The sequence below is a fragment of the Suricata suricatta genome, chromosome 9 (genome assembly GCF_006229205.1).
Source record: "Suricata suricatta isolate VVHF042 chromosome 9, meerkat_22Aug2017_6uvM2_HiC, whole genome shotgun sequence".
Lineage (NCBI taxonomy): Eukaryota > Metazoa > Chordata > Mammalia > Carnivora > Herpestidae > Suricata > Suricata suricatta.
The window spans coordinates 117575979-117599237 of record NC_043708.1 but is presented as its reverse complement, the minus strand read 5'-3'; the positions used below and the strand labels follow the sequence as shown (position 1 = coordinate 117599237).

The following is a 23259-nucleotide window of genomic DNA, read 5'->3' as shown; positions in this document are numbered from 1 at the left end:
AGATAGTGCTGATTGTGTGTGGCCATATTTACTGTGATGCCCCAAAGCCTCCACTGACGGCAGGAATTCTCCAGCCTGGCACAGTTGATGTAGAGTATATTGGTGCACTGGACTTCAGGGTAAATGGCACCCTTACAGGGTGCTGAGTAAGGGCTCAGTAGCAGCAGCAGTCAGCAGTCCCAATGCACAGGTCCCCCTGCCCTATTAGGACACCCCTTTTGGAGTGTGTGACACATAGAGCTGAGTTACATGGCTTGTTAGTTCTGGCCTGGTACTTCGCCAGGACGGGCAGGCATGGCGGACAGAGCAGGTGAGGAAATGGGCATCCAATCCAATTCCAGCATGTTATGGAATGGAGCAGCTTCTTGGCCAGACTGGTACATAGAGCCCTGAAGAGCTGTGGCCTGGCTGTCTGTCAGGAAAAGCCCTCCTCAAGACCCCAGGGGACCCATGCTAAGATTCCTGGGGTGCCCATGGGCCAGGCATGCATCCTACCTAGGACAAGCTCCATCTACTAAGAGTCCTGTTCCAGGTACAATTTAGGGCCACCTCGACCTTTCCCATATTTGCTCTTAGGCTTAGCTTAGGGAAAGGGGCTATCATGGTTCCCAAGTGACTCAAACTTTATGGTAAAAGGGTGGACAGGACAAGGCCTGTAACATGTCCTGGATTGAGGGGTACCTCCCCAATGGCGTGCATCAACAAAGCCCCATCCAGCAGGGGGAAACCCAGTGGCCTTCTAAGGCCAGACTTCCACCAGGGGTGGGCTTATAGGGAAGGGCTGGGAGCCAGAAGGCTGTAGCTCCCTTTGGGGTCCTGGACAAGCAGCAGTCACTGCTCAGTGCCCATCTAGCCACTATGTCAATGTGTCGAGTGATGTCCAATTAAGGTGCCCTGGTTCAGACACTGGCCCCGTCGCCTTCCCCTACAGCCCATTCTGGGAGATTTGGGCAGGTGCCCTTTTCCTCTGGTGGGCTAGGGAGGCTCCCATGTCCATAGCAGCACCTGGATTCCTCTTTCATAGGACTCAGTGATTCTGACATTAAGCTCACTGCCCTTCCATACTGCTGAAGGAGGCCCATAGGACCTCAGGAGAGAGGGCCCCTCCAGGGACCCTGGCATTCCTGGCAGGAAACAAAGTAACTATGCTGTCCCATCAGCCCATTGCACAGGGCAGATGTTAGGGGACATACCAGCCTTCTGTGGCAAAGAGTGGGCCTAACTGGTATTGTCTAGAGGAGGTCCTCCCCATTTAACCCATTGCCCGTGGGGCCTCTGACCAAGTGCCCAGGCATCCACTCACCTTACGTGGTTGGCAAATGGCAAGACCCTGGCCAGAACAACGTCCCACTGAAAGACACAAAGGCATCAAGGAAGCTGATTCAAGGCTCCAAATAATGAATACTGCCAGTGCGGTATCCTGTCTTGGGTCCTGAAATCCCACAGACCTTTCAGAAAGGCACTGGGGAATTTTGAGCGATCGTCTCTTCAAACCAAACATGCCATAGCCTCACGTGGGCACAGATTTTCCCCAGGATCCCTCCCCTGAAGATGCTGCCCTCTCTTCAGACTCAGTGTAATCCTATTGAGAATGATTTTTAGGCTTTCATCTCTCTTTGAGACCATATGAGTTCTCATCATTGACCTAACTCACACTGTCCCCATGCCCCCAGACACCCCGCCCAGCTCAACATGCTTACCAAAAATGGTTTGTGGGTCTCGCAATGACCTGTTGTGAGCCTGGCTGAGAACCTTAGCCTGAAGCTGGGCCTATTTACCCAGGGTCACCTGTGGGTATTTCTGTTCAGGCACATGCTCTGTGTAGAGACAGGGAGCTCTGCTCTGATGACAAAGCTTTTTCCCAGTGGGGCTTGACCTTGCAGCCATGGGTGAGAACCCTGGTTGTGTGGGGCCATGATTCCATTCGTGATTCCCGCAAGACTGCAGTGATGATAGGTAAACTCAAGAGCAGTGTGCCAGGGTTCAGCCACTATGATTGCACTGAACATCAGTGCATGAGGCTCCCCATAGGGAGCAGTACAAGGCCCTCCTATAGGGAGCAGTACAAGGCCCTCCTATAGGGAGCAGTACAAGGCCCCAGCAGCAGCAGGCAGCAGGTCAAACGCACTGGTCTCCCAGCCATATTGGGACACCACTTTGTGAGTCAGTTGTACACAGTATGGACTGCCATGGGTGGAAGATCCCAGCCCTGGGCTTTGCCAAGAATGGGCATGAGTGGGGGCCAAGACTGGTGAAGACGTGGGCATGTAAGCCTCTTGAGCTATGGAATGGAATGGAGCAGTTCTTCAGTCTGAAGAACACGTGTAGACCAAGGAGCTGTGGCATGGCCTTCTGGCAGGCAAATCTCTGCTTTGGATGCTGTCCCCAGAGCACCCATGCCAAGATTCCTGGGGTGCCCATGTCCTAGCGTGTATCTTACCAGGGACAAGCTCTGTCCCCAAATAGTGCTGCTGCATGTCTCCCTTGGGGCAACCTCGACTCTTCCCATTTTGTGCTCAGGGTTATCTCAGGGAGAGGGGCCAGCATGGTTCCCAAGCCACCTGGACCATCATTGTAAAAGGATTCTTGGGACAAGAACTATTGCATGCCATGGGTCGAGGCACTTACCCCAGGAGTGGTAACTGGCAAAGCCCCATCCCTGTGGGAGAAAACTCAGTGGCCTTCTGATTCCTGGCTTCTACCTGGAGGAGGCTTATCAGGAAGCTCTTGTTCCCAGGATACTGGAGCTCCCCTTGCTATCCTGGCCTAGGAATAAGCTCTCCTCAGGGTCCATCTACCCACTGTATAAAGGTTTCTAATAACATCCAGGTAAGGTTCCAGTTCAGACCCTGACCCTGGAGTCTCCCTCACTGTCCAGTCTGGCAACTTTGGGTGGGATCCCTTCCCCTCAGGAGGTCAAAGAGGCTCCTATACCTACTGTAGCACCTGGCACCTATCCCTCCCTGGGACTCAGGATTCTGACATCAAGCTTAGTGCTGTCCCCACACTGGTGAACATGGTCCATGAAACTTCAGAAGAGAAATCCCCTCCAGTGACCATGGAATTCTTGGTTGGAACTATGGAGGACCTATGCTATCCCAACAGCCCACTGCACAGGGCAGATATTTAGGGTCATGCCACCCTTCTTTGTCGAAGAAGGGATCCTCGTCCCATGCTGTGGCTTGGATTGTCCTGGGATGGGCCTTACCATCCAACCCATTGTCTATGGGGCCTCTTTCTACATGCCCAGGCATCTACTCACTTCACGTAGTGGGTGAACTGAAAGACCCTGGCCGACAACAAAATCCCACTGAAACACCAGGACACCAAGGAGCTAAGCCAAGCCTACAAATGAGCCATCCCACGAGGTGCTCATGATGGACACATAAAGCCAAGGGCAGGATCCTGCTTCAGTTCCTGGGGCCCACTCACTGGGCAGAAAGGCATTTGGGAGTCTCAAGGGATCAGTCAATCTGGAGTACCAGGTTCCAATGCCTCTGGTAGGTCACAGAGCTTCCTCATATCCCTCCCCAGACTGGTGCCCTCTATTGGGCTTAAGCTTAATCCTATTGAGCACGATTTTGAGGTTATCATCTCTCTTCTAAACAGTATGAGTTGTCATCATTGACCCCTTCCAAGCTGTCCCCAGGTTTCTGTGCCCCCACCCAGCTCAACATGCTTATCACAGGTGGTTTCAGGAGCTTGAGATGGCCAGTTGTACACCTGGTTCAGGGCCTATTCCAGAAGATGGGCCAATTTATCATAAGTGGTAATATACCCAGGGGACCCACGCAAAGATTCCTGGGGTGCTTAATGGCCTGGCATTAACTCCAAAAGTGAGAAGCTCTATACCCAAACAGTGCTGCTCCATGTCCCCTTTTGGGCCACCTTGATCTTTCCCATATTTTCAACTGGGGCTAGCCCAGGTAGAGGGTCTTGCACGGTTCCCAAGTGACCTCGATCTCCATGGTAAGAGGGTGTCTGGGACAAGATCCGTGGAGTGCTCTGGATCGAGGAACCAAATGAAGGTGTGATAGCAGACAAAGTCCCATCCAGGCATCTGCCAGGAGTGGGATCATGGTGTATATCTGGGAGCCAGGATATGGGAATTCTCTTGGGGTCCCAGCCAAGCAGTAGTCAGTCGTTAGGGCCTGTCTGTTCCTATGCAATTTGTCTGGCCACATCCAGGTAAAGTTCCTTGACTCTGGTCCTGGCCACTGAGTCTTTCCCCACCACTTATTATGGGAAAATTGGGCAGGAGTCCCACATATCCCCTGAAGCACCTCATATCCCTCCATGGGCCCCAGTGATTCTTACTTCAAGTTCAGTTTTTTTATACACAGGTGAAAGTGGCCCTCAGGAGAGAGGGCACCTCCAGGGACCATGTAATTTTTGGCAGGATCTGCAGGAACATTTTCTATACTGAGAGCCCACTGTACAGGGCCAATGTTCACAGACCTGTCAGGCCTCTGTTGTGATGACTGCCCCTATCCCATTCACTGTCTGTCATTGACTTCAGACAGAACCCACCCCTGTCCCACCCATATCCTCTGTTGTCCCTGCCTATGTGCACTGAAATCACCTCACCTCCTGTTGTGTGTGCAGTGGTGAGACAGGGCAAATTAGTGTTCCATTGAAAGACACAGGGATGCCAAGGGAACTAAACAAAAGCTTCAAATGAGGCATATCCAGAGGATATAAAAATGGGCACACGAATCCCCAAGTCTGAAGCCCAATTTGGTCACATGCATGCCCCAAGCCCAAGGGAGACCCATATGGGGACCCTCAAGTAATTGATTGCCTGAAGCCCAGTTAGCCAGACATTTCCAAGGGTCTGATAGTCCCTTGGATCCCATCCCAGAATTGTCATCAATTGGGCTTCACACTAGTCCTATTTTTGATTTTTAGGTCATAATCTTTCTTTCAGACAATATGAGTTCTCATCATTAACCTAACTGAGGCATTTTCTACCTCCTGTGTGCTTCCTCATTCAGCATGCTTACCAGCATGCTTTGTGGGTCTCAGGATTGCGAGTGTGTCTTGTGGGTCACAGCCAATTCCTGAACTGGGTGAAGTTACCCTTACTGTGCCAGGCAGAATCTTTGGGCACAGGGTCTTTGCAGAGAGTGGTAGGGCAGCTATTACTATACCCTTCCCCTTTGGTCCTAATCTGGTGGGCCAGGGGCATGATCCTAGAATGCATGGGGCTATGACTGCATTTATGATGCCAGCAAAGATTGAGGGATGGCAGGAAAACTACAGCATGTCACCCAAAGCCCTCAGCCTGTATGTGCCCACTCCTCAAAGGGAAAGCTGGACCCAACATGTAGCTGAGCATCACACAGGCACCACTAGGCAGTATTCTTGCCACACATTCTCTTGAAATGAGTGGGTCACAATATGTTGATCTTGTGGCATGCAGCATCGTAGGCCATGGCTTATGGGGCTTTGGCTTGGGCTTTGTGAAGACATGGTGGGCTTGGCATCCTAGGATTGGCCAGACCAGTCTAGGACATGGTCATCAAAACCCATTGAGCTGTGGAATATAATTCCCACTTGACAAGAATTTTAGTGGAACCCTGGGAAGCTGCCCAATGGAATCTTGCCAGGCTAAGTCCTTCCCCAGATGTTTCCATCCAGAGATCCACAGAAAATACCTTGGGTTCTCAATGGCCTTGTGTACTTTTCACCACCATCACCATATCCTAACAAAGAAGTATAGATGTCCTCTGCAGTGCCTACACATTTCTTCCTGACTATCAGTCCAGTGGGACCTCATGAAGAGATCCTACCTGGTTTCAAAAGATGTGAAGTTTATTGATATGTGTTTGGAAGAGGAGCTCTGCCCTTCTTTGGGCAAGGCACCGTCCAAGTTGTCATTTGCAGGAAAAGGTGGGGAATTATGGTTCCACTTACAAAGCCCCACATCGTGAGCACATCTGGACATTTGGGTTCCTAAGGACATTGAAGAGTCAAACCCAGGAGCCTCAAGTGATCATCCACCTCAAGCACTAAATCTACCACTCTCCTTTGGCCACATGGATCCCCAGAATCCTGTCATGGGATTTTCCATTCCATTTGGCTTCAGTGTAAACCTATCTAACATGACTTTTAGGTTATTGTCTCTTCTATACATTATGAGTTCTCATCATTAACACAACTAAGTCCTTCACCACTTGTCTGTGTACCCCCTTATGAACATGCTTACAAGAGATAGTTTCTGGAAGGTACAATGTCTGCAGTGTCTTGTGAGTTTGGGACAATTCTTGGAGCTGAGCCAAGCTCATATATATTTTGCCATGAGATCTTCATATAGGTATATGGTCTGTGTTCAGAAGATAGTTTTAAAACACCCTATGCATTCCTCATGCCCTTCTGGACCATACCTGCTAGTCCCAATTCAGAATGCTATGTCTTGACACATGAATCCATCACACAATAATTGAAAACAAGAAGGATCCAGTACAGTGCAGAAGGATCTCCACCTATATGGCTGAACACACAGCAATGTAATTATGGGTTCACACAGGGAGTTGAAAACACTGTTTCCTGAATGTGGCCTGCAAATTCGAGGGCCATAGTATGTAGGGCACAGCCCATTTCTAGGAATGGGCTCTGTGTTGAAGCCTGGTGGGGCACAGGACCTCTGCAGAAACATAGAGCCAGGATATAAAACACCATTAAATGCCTTCTTGGGAATCCTTGTACATAGAGTTCTGAAACGCTGCCCACTGTCCTTCATGCAGGCAAAGTGTTGCCCTAGACCCTGGCTGACATATGCCTTTCTGAGGTACAGATTGCCCTGCTGTGCATCCCATCAAAATCCCCATCTTCAAAGAGCAATGCCTATATTCTCCTGCTGAGGCCAACCTCTCCTTATATGTTTGCTGGTGATTCAGGGAGAGATGCTAGTATGCTTTCTAATCATCTCAACCTCATTGGTAGAAGGGTGCATATACAAGGGTATCTCCTGGGGGAGTCACGACCATCTTCAACAAAATTTTCAACCTCACTTGTAGTAGCATACATGGAAGAGTGTTTTTGCCCTTCCCAGGGTCCTGGCCACCAACAAAGATGGCATCTGCAGGAACTGTTCCACATCAAGGGGTACGAGGCCAGGAGACATTAGGATTAGTAGTCACGGTCAGTAAACAAATGAGGAACACCACAAGGGACCTAGTATATAGAGCTATGTCCCTGGACATGGGGAAGAATTGAGCACTCCTTAGGTGCCATCTTTTTGCTCTTATAATTCTGTCTAGTGTCGTCTAGCTAAGAACACCCTACACCCATTTATATTCCTGCACCACTCCCTCTGGTGGCCCTGGGCTGGTCCTTTATGCTGATGGATGTTACCTGAGGTTTCAACATCCACCCTAGTACTTAGTATTGCTGAAATGCATTAACAAGATTGGCCTCTAGTAGAACACACACTGACACAAATTAATATGCCCCGGGTTCCAATGGAGGAGAAGGGTTCTCCCTGGATATTAAGATCTCTTTCAGGTGCAATGATAATGTTTTACTTTCTTGACCTCATACTGCATAGGGCTAATGGTCACAGAGAAATTAACCCTTGATGTCCATTAATGTCTCCATCCTGACTGAAAGTCAGGCATTGCCATGTGTAGGACCTTTCCATTCTCCCTATGTCTTCTACAGCCTCTGTCACTGGTCAGATGCATTCACTCACCTCACATGGTGGAGTCAACGGTAGGACCCTGGCCATGAAATTCTGCTGAAAGACACAAGAAGACCAATGGTTCTAAGGAATAGCTCCAAATGAGGTTTCTTGGGAAGAACTAAGTGCTTGCATACAAAACCTACAGAATGAGCATATCTTGGCCATGTGGAGTCCCACTGATAGTGGATGGACACAGAGGGATATGTCTGTGAATTATTAATCTGAAGCCTCAAATTCTATCACTCTCCAAGTGCTACATGCTTCCCAGGACTCTTACTCATGATTGTGCCCTCTAATGAGCCTCAGTGTGATTATCTTGTACATGATTTTTAGGTCATTGTCTGTCTTAAAGACAATACGAGTTCTTATCATTGACCCAACCAAGGCATTCTCCACATGTTTATGTGCTCCCATTTGAACATGCTTACCAGAGATGGTTTCTGGAAAGCAGGATGCCCCGGTGCCACATGAGTTTGTGCCTATTCCTGGAGCCAGCTGACATATGTGCCTGTGGGGGTGTGGAATCTTCATCTGAAGATGTGGTCTGTGTGGAGAGAAGTAGGACAATTGTCAAAACCACCTTCCGATATCTGTCTTTTTTTGTTTTCTATTCCTTTTCCCTTCATTACATAATACATGAATATATTTAGACTAAATCAATAAATGAATGTGTAATTATAATGCTTTAGCAAATCCATAAGCATCTTCATTGTTAAATAAATATTAAATAAGATCATAGTCTTCATTAAGATATATAGATTTACACTCATTCAAAGGCCCAGCAGCTCATATTTTTTATTTGTAAACTCTATGTTTTGCATAATTTTACTTTTATGGCTGATTCATTTTTCTTTTGCATATATTTGGTTTTCTTGGAGCAGTAATTTAATATTTTTCAGGAACTCTCAAAATAACAATATCAATTGATATGTAATTGGTTCTGGACAACTTACATCTGAAGTTATTAAAATATACTTGTTCCTTATCATCTAGGGAAATCCCTGCACTAGAGTTTTCAGTCCATGTTTCAAAAGCCATGCATGTTTTGTTTATATTGTCTTCCATGTCCTGCTAACACTGTTTAAAGTGTGATTCTTATACTCCATCATCCAAGTATACAGTTCCCCTTATTTCATAAAAGAAACATGACCTCATGAAGAATTGCTTTAATGGTCCTGAAGATTTTTCCAATTTATATCTATGATAGTACTTTTCAAAGAGTTTTTGTATCCTTGATTGTCCATTCTTTAAGACATACATTTTTCCAAAATAAATTCTTCAAATGGTATGAATATTAGTGCCCTCTTGGGGGGAACTTAACTATTCAGTGTTCCCATAATGAGCAGCTGGCAATACCAACAGCACACAATTTCTTAAATTGTCATTGGAATCTTATTTCAATCTACAGGAGTCACAGTTTAGCTCTCTGAATCCTCCTCAGTGTCCTGCAACTAAGATCCGTGGGTGTAGATGTTTTGCATCTTACTCTCTGAACACCCTGGGTGTGAACCTTTTCTAGGGGAAGTATTCTAAGATTGAAATGAATAATCCATCTGTCATATCTCTGTAGTGTGTATTTGAGATATGTTCCTCAACCTGAACGCTTACAGATTTGTGCCATGTTTCCCAGCAGCCATGAAGGAAAGATATCCTCCATCCCCATGTTACCTATTTCTTTGAAAATGACTAAGTTATGCTTTCTAGTGATTCTCTCTTGTAAGGTGATATTCAGAAAAAAAAATCAATCCTCTACAATTTAGTTTAGTGGACCTCCCCTTTTGCCCTATGTTCTTGTGGCCTGTATCTATGATTAAAGGCTTCATCCTACCTCCTATCATTAAGTCTACCATTGCTAAAAATTTCAACTGAAGACATAGGGAGGGAAAAAGCTATAGAATTGTTACAAATATAGCTCCTTTGTATCATGGATCATCGATTATGAAACAGAGTTTAAAATATGAACAAATGTTAGGTACATGGAATCTTATAGACATGTACACAACAAGGGATTACCTTGAGAGGATTGTTATCTCAATCCTGAAATTCCATGATTCTCTCAGTGTTGACGGATAAAATAATGAATAATGAATAAATACAAAATAAATTTACATATTAATTAATATCTAAGAAATAAATTTAAATTTAGCTTCTAAGAATCTGAGCATCATTGATTCAACATAGAATATAAGTCATTGTAAATAAGCTAATCTATATTGTAATAAGCTTTTCTATATTGGAAAAGAACCCAGGACATGCCTGGTAAAATCAAATTTCCTATGGCTCAATTTTTGTCTACATAGCAATATTGGTATGTGGATAATTGGGCTTGATTATTAGCCATGTAAACCCATAAAACAACGTTGTAAAAAATGTAGAATTAGTTTTATTGAGAAAGATAGCCAGAGACTTGAAAATGTCCTCACTACCCATTACTAAGGCAAACCCTTGCATGAGGCATTTTAGGCCATGATGTGAATGACATATTCTTTTCATTCAGACTCCTCTTTCACGTTCCTATCAATATCTTCCAATCAGCAATGCAAAACGTTTTGTTTGTAGTATATAACTTTATTTCTCTTCTTTAAGAACTCCAAATATCTCAACATCACATTTATATACATACCTCATAAATTTTTTTGTTGTTGTTTTTCCTTTTTGGTGCCATCTTATAAAGGATTTGTGTCTTGAGAAGAACTTCAAATGTGAAGCTGGTGTTTCATTTGGTAAAATCAAACAGATTAAAAGACCAATTAGGAAAAAACGAACCCACAATTCCTTAAATTGAAATTTTAAAGCCCTAATAATCCTCAGGGACCATGATGTAGTTATCTGAATACTTAATGGTGTCTTTTAGCAAATACCCATTGGCACGTTAATTCTTGCATCTCATTTTTTGGATGCAATAGCCATTATCCTTCCTTATAGGACATTCTTTTGAGTGTCCAATTAAGATCCCAACAGTTATTATCTCTACAGTGTATTAGAGTTCGTTTTCAACATGTGCACAGACAGATGGTAATGCTTCTAAGGTGGGGGGATAGAGGAGGAAATATTTCCTCCATTTGGAATCTTATCTGTTTTAGGTATAGCTAAAATGTTTGCAGGATTACTACCCCAATGGGCTGACTCTCAGACAGAATCAATCCTCTACAAAATTTAAATTTTTGAAAAGAGTAACTTATTTACCTCTCTAAGTCAGGCCTCTTGTATGGTACAATTTTCTGTGTCACTTATATCTATGATCAAACATATTCACTCACCTCAGAATTTATTGCAACAGTGAAATTCTTTCCAAAATTTTCAACTGAATAACACAATAATAGAAATATAGCTAAGGGCTATATTTTGGTTGCCTGAACAGCCAAATCTCTTTACTATAAAAGGGAAATATGGAACTTAAACATTTTGCTTTGGCATTATCGAGCACATTGACCTTCACTCTAATTTTATTTAGTATGATATTTAGGTCATAATTTATCTTCAAGACAATATGGATTCTCACTTTGCTAGTTATGGCATTACCTACACACATATACAGTTTTTCCCATATATGCTTATCAGATATAAAATTTGGAATTTGTGATGCCAAAATAGACATGACTTTTGCCATATACCATCATGGACATCTGACTCACATAGCTTCATTCTGTGGGAACAAACAGTGGTCTTTTTCAGTCATTATCTGTTTGGATAGTTGTAAGATAGATTACAAAATATATTGCTACATCCCTCCTGGGCTGGTGATTTATCCTTGCTCCAAGTTAAGGAAGTATTATGAACATTTCTTTAAAATGATCTCTGACAAAGTGCATGCAGCTTTCATTTACCAAGCAAAAAAGGACAAACTATACATGTTTTTTAACTTTGAATAAACTTTCATGTGGTGGTTGTGAACATGGGAGATATTCATTGGCCAACCTTATTCTAACTAGTCAAGAGCTTATGCCAGAGTATTTGCCATGGTTCATTGCATGTAAATTTGCATAAAATCATAGTCTTTCAGCCACATGAAACTATAATAACAGGTCAGGACGATTGAAATTGTGATATTTATGAATCCTTTAGAACCATATAAGGAACTTTTCAGATCATGGTCAATATACCCTATTATTTTGTGAGTCTTCTAAAATGTCTCACAATTTTGATTAAAAAAAAGACAAATAAAAATACAATAATTAGAGTATATATGACTACTTGTATATTTAGGCTAAAGAAAATCACAGAATAGAGTTAGAACTATAGCACAGAGAAAGTATCATATCCATTCAATAAACTTTCAGTAATAAAGTTTACTTCATGAGAGTGCTTCAAATAAGACAGCCATTAAATTGAGAATAATAATTCATAATGCTGATTTGGTGACACTAGCCAATTAAAAGTGTAAATTAGAACTTCTAGCATCATTTATTGCATATGCTTTATTGTATGAAATAATGGAATCATAAAAGGATCTGGAATTCTGATGTGTGTCACTTCATGAATATACACAATTTTAAGTTTCAAATTTTAGTCTTATAACCAGTACAACTACTTAACAGTAGTTCAGATATGGAAATTTTTTCAATGGCTCCAAAGCAGTTAGAATACCATAAAATTATAGAGATGTTGATTTAACTTGTATGTAGAATGAAAATATTAAACATTGTACTGAGAACCAGTGAATCTAATTTTTTCTCAATTTCAATATTAATTTCAAGTTCACATAAAATATTTGGTGATAAAATCACATTGCATAAATCAGTCACTTTTTCAGAAGGAAATTACATATCTCTATGTAAGTTACCTAATGTGTAAACTTGTATGCCTTAGAATGGTCTCTTTCCCAGTCAATTACTTTTTCACATGTAACTGTGGCCAAAGAAAACCAGAAACCTACTATTAATGCAGTGTTTCAACCCTTCGTTAGATGTCTTACTCAAAGACACAGTGAGAGAAAAACAGGGAAGTACTGAATCTAAATGTTCCCAGCTCTAAAGAATTATAAATCCCCAAAACAAAGCTTATAGAAAAGTGTTTTCACTTTTGAACACATAGATAGGATTGGTTAACATGAGTTTCTTTCAAGAATTCCTTGTCTAAGTCCCAAATAAAATGCCTAGAAAAAAGTAATGGTTTCCAATTACTACCTCAGATTGTCATCTTCACCTATGATGGAAGTTTGTCCTCATCATTATCCAATTGATCATGACTTTCAGTCATCATCATTCCTAAAGACAATGCTTTCACTTTTGACCCTAGCCGTGGCATTACAAATGCATACATACACTCATATCTAAAGATGTTTACCAGACAATTGTGGTACTGATTTGGAAAGGAGTTTTGATATATTCAGTGCTAGGCACCTGACATATTAATTCCCCCAGGTTTTAAGCCAAACTGTGCTTTTTCTCTGCAATGATGATTTTTAAGTGTATAGGAATAGGACAGATATCAAAACATAAAACTAAGCCTCTCTTGCAGTATGGTTCTTGATAGTTTTTCCTTAATGACACAATTTGGTCAGTACTCAAAATAATGACTTATTAGAGAGGTTTTAGACTACTGATCATCTTACACATAAATTATACAGAATACAAATTTCCTTGGAAAGCCACTCAGATAGTGAAAAACAAAAGAGCATTCCACATATCATTATAAATATATGTATATGTATATATGATATCCTATATAGGATGACATAGTAATAACATTTGGCATGGTCCATTGCATACGAACTCTCCTCAAATGACACACCTGAAGCCAAATGAAACTCAGGATTTACAAATCAAATATTAGGCCACTGGGAATAGTACTCCTCCAGAAAGTTTCCCTCATTCATAGCAGACACCTTACTATACTGAAAATATCACATTAACATAATATTTAGCAGATGAAATTCATCTCTGTTTCTCATTAGTATAATCAATATTAGGTTTAATACAAATACAAAATTACTTAATCTCACATTGCTAACATTGTTGACAGGATTCTTTGTTTATTCAAAGTTCTTCATTGATGTTAAAGCATCATGCCATTATTAGAATCTCATTTAAGGTTAAAAGTATATTGCTTTAGCCACATAGAAACCCAGATAAGTTCAAACATGCATGTGGATACCAATGAGTCAAAACTTTTGTAACTGTTACTCACATCAAATTCAAGTAATAAGTACAAATTTTGTCATAAAATCACATTAAATAGACCAGTAATGATTTTTTTCAATTGGTTTATTCAGTAATGGCAGTATGTCATCAACATCACCTGTTAAGACTCTGCCATCAGCCTGTCATCCTAACATATTAATTCAGATCAAGCCTCTTGTTCCATAATGATAATACACTTCCTCATGGGGTTATTTTTCAGCATCTGGTTACCTGATAGCATAATTAGCCCAGGAAAACCCACAAACGATTATATCTGATTATGACTGTTTTTTTTTTAATTGTTCCAGATATAGGGTTAGGCTTAAACCCTAAATTTATAAGTTTTTCAAACTCAAAAAAGAAATACATACTTACAACATAATGTTGACATTATTTTTAATAAAACAGTGATAATTGGGTCACTGTGAGACAATGATTTGGTATGAATTAATCAAATACTTTCTTTTTTTAAACTTTTTTTAAATGTTTCATTTATTTTTGAGAGAGAGAAGGAAACAGCGTGAGCAGGGGAGGGTCAGAGAGAGAGGAAGACACAGAATCCAAAGACAGGCTCCAGGCTCTGAGCTACCTGTCAGCACAGAGCCTTATGTGGGGCTTGAACCCATGAACTGTGAGATCATGACCAGAGCCAAAATCAGACACTTAACCAACCGAACCACCCAGGTACTCCAAATAAAATACTTTCTTATGTTTGGTTTATTCATTCCATTTGCTTAGAAGATTGTACATGACTAAGAATTATCAAATTTTGAGTTCTTATAGGATATTACAGAGCTTCTAAATTACCACAGATACAAAATGACTTCTTTTATTGAATTATACATGTTTAGGAATTACAAAAGTTGAGATGATATAATTTAGTAAGGCACTGTTCACAATGTGAACATAAGCCTTAGCTTACATACATATGTGTGGCCATATGCCATTATATACAACATTACTAAAAATATGAAATACTTTATAAAGTTGGAATCTAAATAAAGTCCAATAGCTATCATGCCTCAGGTAACATTGGCCTTATACTTATATGTATCTTGTAAGGACTTTTTTCTGACAAAGAGAACATATTTTTGTAATTTCCTGAATTATCTAATCCTATACAACTGTTACATTATTCCAAAAATTTCAGCATATTCCTTCTGTTTGAATAAGTTTGTTGGTGGTTTGAAAATACTCACATATATGATTGAGGTAAAATAAAAATTATATAATATAAATCACATTTTGCTATGATATTCTTCTTAGCTCCTCTTGATATCTAGTTTTCTAATTCTTTAAGAGTTAAATTTTCATAAAATTATAATACAATGTTCCTGGATATGAGTTATAGACATTTCACTTTGTCAGTCCAAAACTTAGTAACTCTTTTCACAGCTTGGTCTAAAAATTCCTTTTAAAAATATTTTACCATGTTTTCAAGGATAACTTTTTAAATCAATAATATAAACCTTTTAGAAAAATTTCAGTGATTCTAGTAAATCAGTAACTAATTTTCCATGTCATATATACTTGTTGGTCAAGCGACACTATTTTTTCAAAGTTGAATGGTTTTATAACAGACCACAAACACTTACTTGTTATCAGTATAAATATTTAATACTTAAGGCTAATGTGGAGTGACATCAACAAGATGACAGAAGAGGTCTCTGGCCCTACTTTTCTCACAGAAAAATAAACTTAGCAAATATACAAACAAAAACGCCTTTCTGAGAATCCCAGACCTCACAGGTAATGTTCTTGCACACTGAGGGAAGCACAAAAGTTGATTTAAAAAATTTAATGAGTCAGAGTAAAGGTTTCAATTTATCCTTGTCAACTTCCCTGAAGCTGGCACAGTACCAGATCTTTCTCAGGAAAGTTCTCCTTATTCCATGATTTCTCCACTGGGGAAAGAGAGACTAAGACATACATTCAACTTCTCCAGTGTTTTGGGACACTGAGATGCCCACTTCTCTCTTGTAGTACATGGAACAGGAAGAATTAGAATTGGTAAACCACATGGGAACTTTTAAAAACATGGAAGACGGACTTGGGTCCACAGGGACATGGCTCATGAGTGATAGAGATCTTAGCAGAAGACCTGTGCGCCTACCAGCAGTTTGGACAACCAGAGCTCTCACCAGTAACATTGCTTCAACAAGGAATGCTCCAACCAGCCCTTCGCAATCAGGAAGTCCAGCCTGTATCCTGACCCAACTGTAGAGCCCAAACAGCTCTGCTGCCTATCTGGAGAGCTAAGCTAGCAGCCCAGCCAACTGTGTAGTCCAGCCAGCAGTCATGCTTATGCATGCAGCCCCAGTGAAACTTAGAACCCAACCAGTAGCCCTGTTAAACTGCAGATCCCATCCAGGGGACCCAACTAATGAAATTCAGCCAGATCACCATCTGACTGGACAGCTCATTCAATATCCTACCTGAAGACAAAGCCCACCCAAGGGCCTCTGCAACTTCAGGACCCAGCCAGTGTACTCACTCAAACTAACAGCACTGGTAGTTTTCCCTGCTAAGAGCTGGTCTACCCAGAATCTTAGGCTGGGCTGATTGGTGAAGGACTTTTCATTCCTAAGCCAAGCTGTAAAGACTATAAGAGGTGACTAATTTCTTAAATATGCAGAAACAAATACAAGGATACAAGGACCAGAAAGATTTAAAGAAAAATAACCCTACCAAAGGAAACCATTAAAGCTACAAAAACCATATTTAAAGAAACAGAACTACAAACAGCTTGATAAAGAACACAAAATAATTGTCTAAAATAAGCTCATGGAACTAAAAAAGAACATAAATAGGCAGCTGAATGAAATCAGAAAAATAATACATGAACATTAGTTTATCAAAAAATTTACAACGATAAAAAATCAAACATATATCTTAGAAATAAATAATGCAATGACTGCACTAAACATTTCAATAGAGAACCTCAACAGCATGTTCAATCTAGCAGAAAAAAGAATTAGTGAACTTGAAGAACAGTTACTTGAGATTATCCAGTCAGAAGGACAAAAATATAAAATAATTAAAAGGAGTAGATAAAGGCTACAGATGTATGAAATGCCATGAAGTGAAACAATATTTACATTATGGGAGTCCCAAGAGGAGAAAATAGACAAAAAGGAGTACAAATTCTATTTAAAGAAGTATTGACTGAAACTCTCCAAATTTGGGAGGAGAAATGAAATTAATGGGTACACCTGGGAAGCTTAGTAAGTTAAGTGCCTGACTTCAACTCAGGTAATAATCTCACCATTCGAGAGTTTGAACCCACGTCAGGCTCTATGCTGACAGCTTGGAGTCCAGAGCCTAGTTTGGATTCTGTCTCTCTCTCTCTCTTTCTCAAAAATATATAAACGTCTAAAATAGAAATTAATGAAGCCCAAAATTCACCAAGCAAGTTTGACCCAATAGGTCTATACTAGGAAATATTATATTTAATTTGTCAAGTTCGAAGACAGAATTTTGAAAGCAGCAATATGTAAGGGAACTCTTAAAAGACTATCACAGACATTTTACTCATATACTTTTTAGTCAAATCTTATTTTCCAAAGACAGATGAATTTAATTCATAAGTTTGTGCATTTCAAGTTTAAGGGTGGATATCTGATATTAGAGAGGAACACTTGTAGTGTGTCAAAGACTAACTGAAATGAAAAATGGTTAAAATGAGGCTAAAGATGTCTAAAACACTCTGCTGATTGTTTATCACTTCCCTTATACCTCTCCAAGATTTATTCTCTGTCTTTGTCTGCCCTGCGCTTTCCCTAGGATGTGGATATAAACGGATTCCATCTACTAGGCTCCCCTACCAAGAGTCTTCCAGTTGGGTTTGGACGCTGAACAGAGGCAGGCAATCAGAACGCAGAAAGAGAGAAGTATTTCTTGCCGTCCCTCTCACTGTAGCTGTGATGCTCTGTGTTTATAGGTTCTCCCAGCAGCCCCTCCTCCATCCATACTTTTAGCTTTCAATGGGATGAAATAACTAAATTCACCTCCTTTGTCTATTTGATTTTTAAGAGTAATATTTTATTTTTAGAGAGATAATTGTCTATTTGATTTTAAGAGCGGTCATTGTTTATTTATGATAATTAAGGATTATTAGGAATACAAGCTGCTCTGGCCTCTGGGTGCCTCACCACCCCTTGTATCTTTTGTTTTTTTAGCTGTAACCAGTATATGTAACTCTTTTATTGAAGTCTCTTCACTTCGAACATTTGGGGTGACTTCTGTTTTCCTGCTGGTACCCTGACTAAAACACATTAATCTCCATTGATGTTAATAATCAAAATTTCATAATTAAGATTTATGAAATCTCTAACATGGAAAGTATATTAAATGGGGTTCTATCTGGAAGCATATAATAAAATCTTTGTTTTAAAAAAAAAAGACTATAAATAGTTTCTCAGTAGAAACCTAGCAGGACAGGAGATAAAAAGGATGGTATATTTAAAATGCTAACAGAAAAAAAAAATTTTCCTAATACCACCAAGCTACTCTCAAATTCCACAATGGGCACACTCCCTCAGACTTCACCTAATTGGGCCCCATTAACACCACAGAGGTAAATCACAGGAAGAAAGTGCAGACAACTACACTGAAAGTAAATGTGACCCAGACACCACAGTAGGAAGTAAGCAGCACACAGGATGCTCTCCTAGTGTGCCAGCATGTACTGAATAGGAGACACTGCACTGCATGGCACTCCAGGACCTCTTCTATATAAAATTACTACCTTCAAAAGCAAATGTCATAGCTGATTTTCTTAACACATAGAAACAGACACAGAGAGGCAGACAAAATGAAGAGATAGAGAAATTTATCGGAAATGAAAGAACAGAACAAGGCCATAGCCAGAGATCTGGGTGAAACAGATTTATGTAACATGTATGATAGAGAATTTAAAGTAATGATAACAAAGATACTGGACTTGAGGAAAGAGTAGAATGCATCAGTGAGAACATTAACACAGATAAGGAATAACATAGCAGAGATAAGGGGCTAAGTAAATAAAATAAGAAACACATTTGATGAAATGAATAGCAAAATGGATGAAGTAGAGGAAAGAAAATAACGGAAAGTAATAAAGCTGAATAAAAGAGAGAAAAAAATATTTGCACAAAACTAGAATAGATTCAGGGAACTCAGTGACTCCATCAAATGTAGTAACATTTGTATTGTAAAAGTCTTAGAGGAAGAAAAGATGGGAAAAGGAGCAGAAAATGTATTTGAAGAAATAATAGCAAAGTACTTTTCTAATCTAGTGAAGGAGAAACAAATCTAGATCCAGGAGATACACAAAACTTCCCTTAAAATCAACAAAAGCAGAACCACACCAAGACATATAAATAAACTTGCAAAATAGAGTGATATTTAAAAAAACCTTGAAAGCAACAAGATTAAAGAAGTAATTAACTTACAAGGGAAAACCTATAGGATTAGCAGGAGGTTTTCATCAGAAAATTTTCAAGCAAGATGGGTATAACATGATATATTTAAATGGGAAAAAACTGCAGCCAAGAATTCGCTATCCAGCAAGGGCTGTCATTCAGAATAGAAGAGTTTCCCAGTCAAACAAAAGCTAAAGTAGTTTGTGAGCACTAAACCACCCTGTAAGAAATACTGAAGGTGACTCTTAGAATGAAAAGGAGAGAACAAAAGTGTCAGTATAAACGTAGGAAACAAAACAAGTGAAAATGAGTATTTCTGTAAAACACAAGTTAAGGAACTTAAAAAGGATATAAAATATAATAACATATACCTAAATGTGGGGAGTAGAGGTGAAAAAAATGATTTATTGTCAAGTTGGTTTCCATATAATACCCAGTGCCCTCCTCCATGACCATCACTCCCCTTCCCCTTTCCCCATTCTTCTCCAGCCTTCAGTTTGTTTTCAGTATTCAAGAGTCTCTCTTGAAGAGGGACACAAATCATGAGAGACTATTAAATACTGAAAACAAACCGAAGGCTGAAGGGGAGGGGAGGGGGAAGGAAGGGGGTGATGGCCATGGAGGGGAGCACGTGTGGGGAGAAGCACTGGGTGTTATATGGAAACCAATTTGACAATAAACTATGATTTAACAAAAAGAGTCTCTCTTGATTTGCCTCCCTCCCTCTCCCTGTTTTTCCCCCTTCCTCTCCCCATAGTCCTCTGTTAACTTTCTCCTGTCAGACTTATGAGTGAAAACATATGGTGTCTGTCCTTCTCTGCCTGACTTATTTCACTTGGCATGACACCCTCGAGGTCCATCCACGTTGCTACGAATGGCCATATTTTATTCTTTCTGTATTCATTATGTATTCTTTCTGTATTCATATATAATGGCCATATAGTATTTCATTGTATATATAAACCCACTCAACCCTAGATGAATTCACACTTAAATGACAATCGATTTAATATAGACTTCTATATGCACACTATTCACAAACCTAATGGTAACCATATATTAAGCCACTAATAAACATGAAAAAGAGTAAAGAGAAAATATCTTAATATATCACTGAAGAAAATCAACAAACCATGAAAGACAAGAAAGGATGTAAGAGAAAATCCTCAGAAACAACCATAAAACAAATAATAAAATGGCAATAAACATATATCTATCAATAATTAGTTTTTGAATGTAAATGGGCTAAATGGTCGAATTAAAGAACATAGGGTGACTGGGGCACTTGGATGGCTCAGTCAGGTGTCCAACTCTTGGTTTTAGTTCAAGTCATGATCTCATGGTTTGTGAGTTTGAGCCCTGCATTCGACTTTGTGCTGACAGCACAGAGCCTGCGTGGATTCTCTCCCTTTCTTTTTCTCTATATTCCTCCCCTGCTCAATCTCTCTCTCCTCTCTCTCTCTCTCTCTCTCTCTCTCTCTCTCTCTTTCTCTCTCTCCCTCTCTCTCTCTGTCAAAGTAAATAAATATACTTAAAAAAGCATAGAGTGACAGAATGGATTTTAAAAAACCCATATGTAAGTTGCCTATAAGAGAGTCATTTGAGATCCAAAGACACCTGAAAATTGAAAGTGAGGGAAAGGAGAAACACCTATTATGCAAATGTTTGTTGAAAGAAAGCTGGAGTAGCAGCATGCATTTTGGACAAAATAAACTTTAAAGCTTTTATACAACAGGAGACAAAGAATATTAAATAATAATAAAGAGGACAATCCAACAAGAAGATATAATAATTGTAAATGTTTATGTACCCAACCTAAAGCACCCAAAAATATAAAATAGTTAATAACAGACGTAAAGGAACTAATTACTAATAATGCAATAATAAAAGGGGACTTTAAATCCCCACTTATAGCAATGGGCAGATCTTCTAAACAGAAAATCAATAAGGAAACAACAAATTTGAATGCTACACTAGAACAAATAGATTTAACAGATATATTCAGAACATTTCATCCTAAAATAGCAGAAAAAGTCTTTTCAATTGCACTTGCAACATTCCAAGGAATATATCACATAGTAGTCCACAATACCAGCCTTAAGAAACTCAAGAAGGTCATAGTCAAACCATGCATCTGTTCTGACCACAATGCTATGAAGAAAAAATCTTGAAACACCACAAATACATGGAGGGTAAATGACATGGTACTAAATAATGACTAAATTTTAACCAGGAAATAAAAGAAAAAAGAAAACGGTACATGGAAACTAATTAAAATGAAAATACAATGGTCCAAAAACCTCTTGGTTGCAGTAAAAGCAGTTCTAAGGGGGAAGTTTATAGCAGTACAGGTCTACCTCAAGAAGCAAGAAAAATCTCAAATAAATAACCTAATCTTGTGCCTAAAGTACTAGAAAAAGACCAATAACAAGGCCTAAAGCCAGCAGAATACGGGAAATTGTTGGGGCCCAGTAGGCCAAAAAAACCTCCCGCATAGCGACCTTGGCGGCTATGCCTCCGGGGCAGAGGTGAACTATTTGGGAAGTTGTGGAACAAGTCGAAAGACTGTGAAACAACATTTGGCCTCCTGGGATGCACGTATGGCTTTTGTTTATCCTGTCTATAATTTTCTTGTTGCTTTGCAAAAAGGCATATACTTTTAAGTTTTGAATCAACTTGGGTCAGTTAGTGACACCAACTTTCCCTTACATTATTTTTGTTCCCAGCTCATTGCCTGCTGTTGGGGGCAAACTCAATCTTCTGTCCAAAATTAACTTCTTGGATAATAAGCTTCTTGCCCAGAAATAACTGCTAAAGGGCCTTGAAGAAAATAAAATTCTTTGGGCTTATCTAATGCATAGAGACAGACTCCCTCATTCCTGTTTTTTGATTTCTGTTCTCACGGCTAGTCTCTCTTCCATGATAAAAATGATCCTTCCTAGAACATGTTTTTACTTTTTCAAGGACCATAAACTAAGTAATCATTAAAGAAAAAAATGTAATCACCTATGGCATATAAGACACTTGCAATCTTAGTAAAGTGTGGTATTACCACCATTCACGTTGTCTGTCTTTGTTTTTATAGATATTGCACCGACACCAACCCCCTACTCAGAGACCCTTCGACTGGGGTGCGTGGGCTGGTCCCCCGCAGGAAATAATAAAGATTAGAGGCACAATAAATCATATGGAAACCAAAAATGATGATAGAACAAATCAAGGGAACCAAGATGTGGTTCTTTGGAAAAAATTACTAAAATTGATAAACCTGAAGGAGAGGGGCAAGTGTGGAGAAGTAGGAAGCTCTGTAATTTTCACCTGCCTACAACTATCAAACTGAGGACTAAAGTCATAATACTCTGATTTGCAAGAGTGGGAGGAAGACACACAGAGTCCAAAAAGAAGACAGCCTCATAGATGCCTGAATGTGTGTAAACTGGGAAAATGAAAAAGAACCAGGGCCCTGAGGTGCAGAGGGGAAGAAGCCACCCCCCCCCAGCAAAGAGCCAAGGTGAGTGCAAGAGCCACGGAGAGATAAGGGGAAGAGAAAGAGAGACTGAAACCACTCATAGAGCTTTCTCTATAGAAGAGAAAAATCTCGAAAACAAAAGTGCAGCGTGAACATGGGGAAGCAAAAGAAAGCAAGAAAATATGCGACCATGAAGCGAATGCTTAGTCTCCGAGATCAGAGGCTTAAAGAAAAGGATAGATTGAAACCTAAAAAGAAAGAAAAGAAAGATCCCAGTGCACTCAAGGAAAGAGAAGTCCCCCAACATCCTTCCTGCTTGTTCTTCCAATATAACACATAGCTAGGCCCACCTTACCACATCCTGGTTGATACCAACTTTATTAACTTTTCCATTAAAGCCAAACTGGATTTAGTACAATCAATGATGGACTGTCTGTATGCCAAGTGTATCCCTTGTATAACTGACTGTGTAATGGCTGAAATTGAGAAACTGGGGCAAAAGTATCGAGTGGCTCTAAGGATTGCCAAGGATCCAAGATTTGAACGATTACCATGCACACACAAAGGAACCTATGCAGATGA

General features: G+C 40.1%; 5 non-coding genes and 1 pseudogene across 5 annotated transcripts; 1 reads left to right on the top strand and 5 right to left on the bottom strand.

The window, feature by feature from the left end:
• Positions 1-1567: 1567 nt before the first annotated feature.
• LOC115303157 lies at positions 1568-1647 on the bottom strand. The gene has a single exon (XR_003913864.1). It is a non-coding gene; the product is annotated as a small nucleolar RNA SNORD115 (small nucleolar RNA).
• A 1903-nt stretch (positions 1648-3550) lies between these two features.
• On the bottom strand, positions 3551-3631 carry LOC115303158. The gene has a single exon (XR_003913866.1). It is a non-coding gene; the product is annotated as a small nucleolar RNA SNORD115 (small nucleolar RNA).
• A 1244-nt stretch (positions 3632-4875) lies between these two features.
• Positions 4876-4953, bottom strand: LOC115303162. The gene has a single exon (XR_003913870.1). It is a non-coding gene; the product is annotated as a small nucleolar RNA SNORD115 (small nucleolar RNA).
• Positions 4954-6080: 1127 nt separating this feature from the next.
• Positions 6081-6158, bottom strand: LOC115303161. The gene has a single exon (XR_003913869.1). It is a non-coding gene; the product is annotated as a small nucleolar RNA SNORD115 (small nucleolar RNA).
• Positions 6159-7981: 1823 nt separating this feature from the next.
• On the bottom strand, positions 7982-8062 carry LOC115303159. The gene has a single exon (XR_003913867.1). It is a non-coding gene; the product is annotated as a small nucleolar RNA SNORD115 (small nucleolar RNA).
• Positions 8063-22831: 14769 nt separating this feature from the next.
• LOC115302036 overlaps positions 22832-23259 on the top strand; it is an 896-nt pseudogene continuing 468 nt past the window's right edge.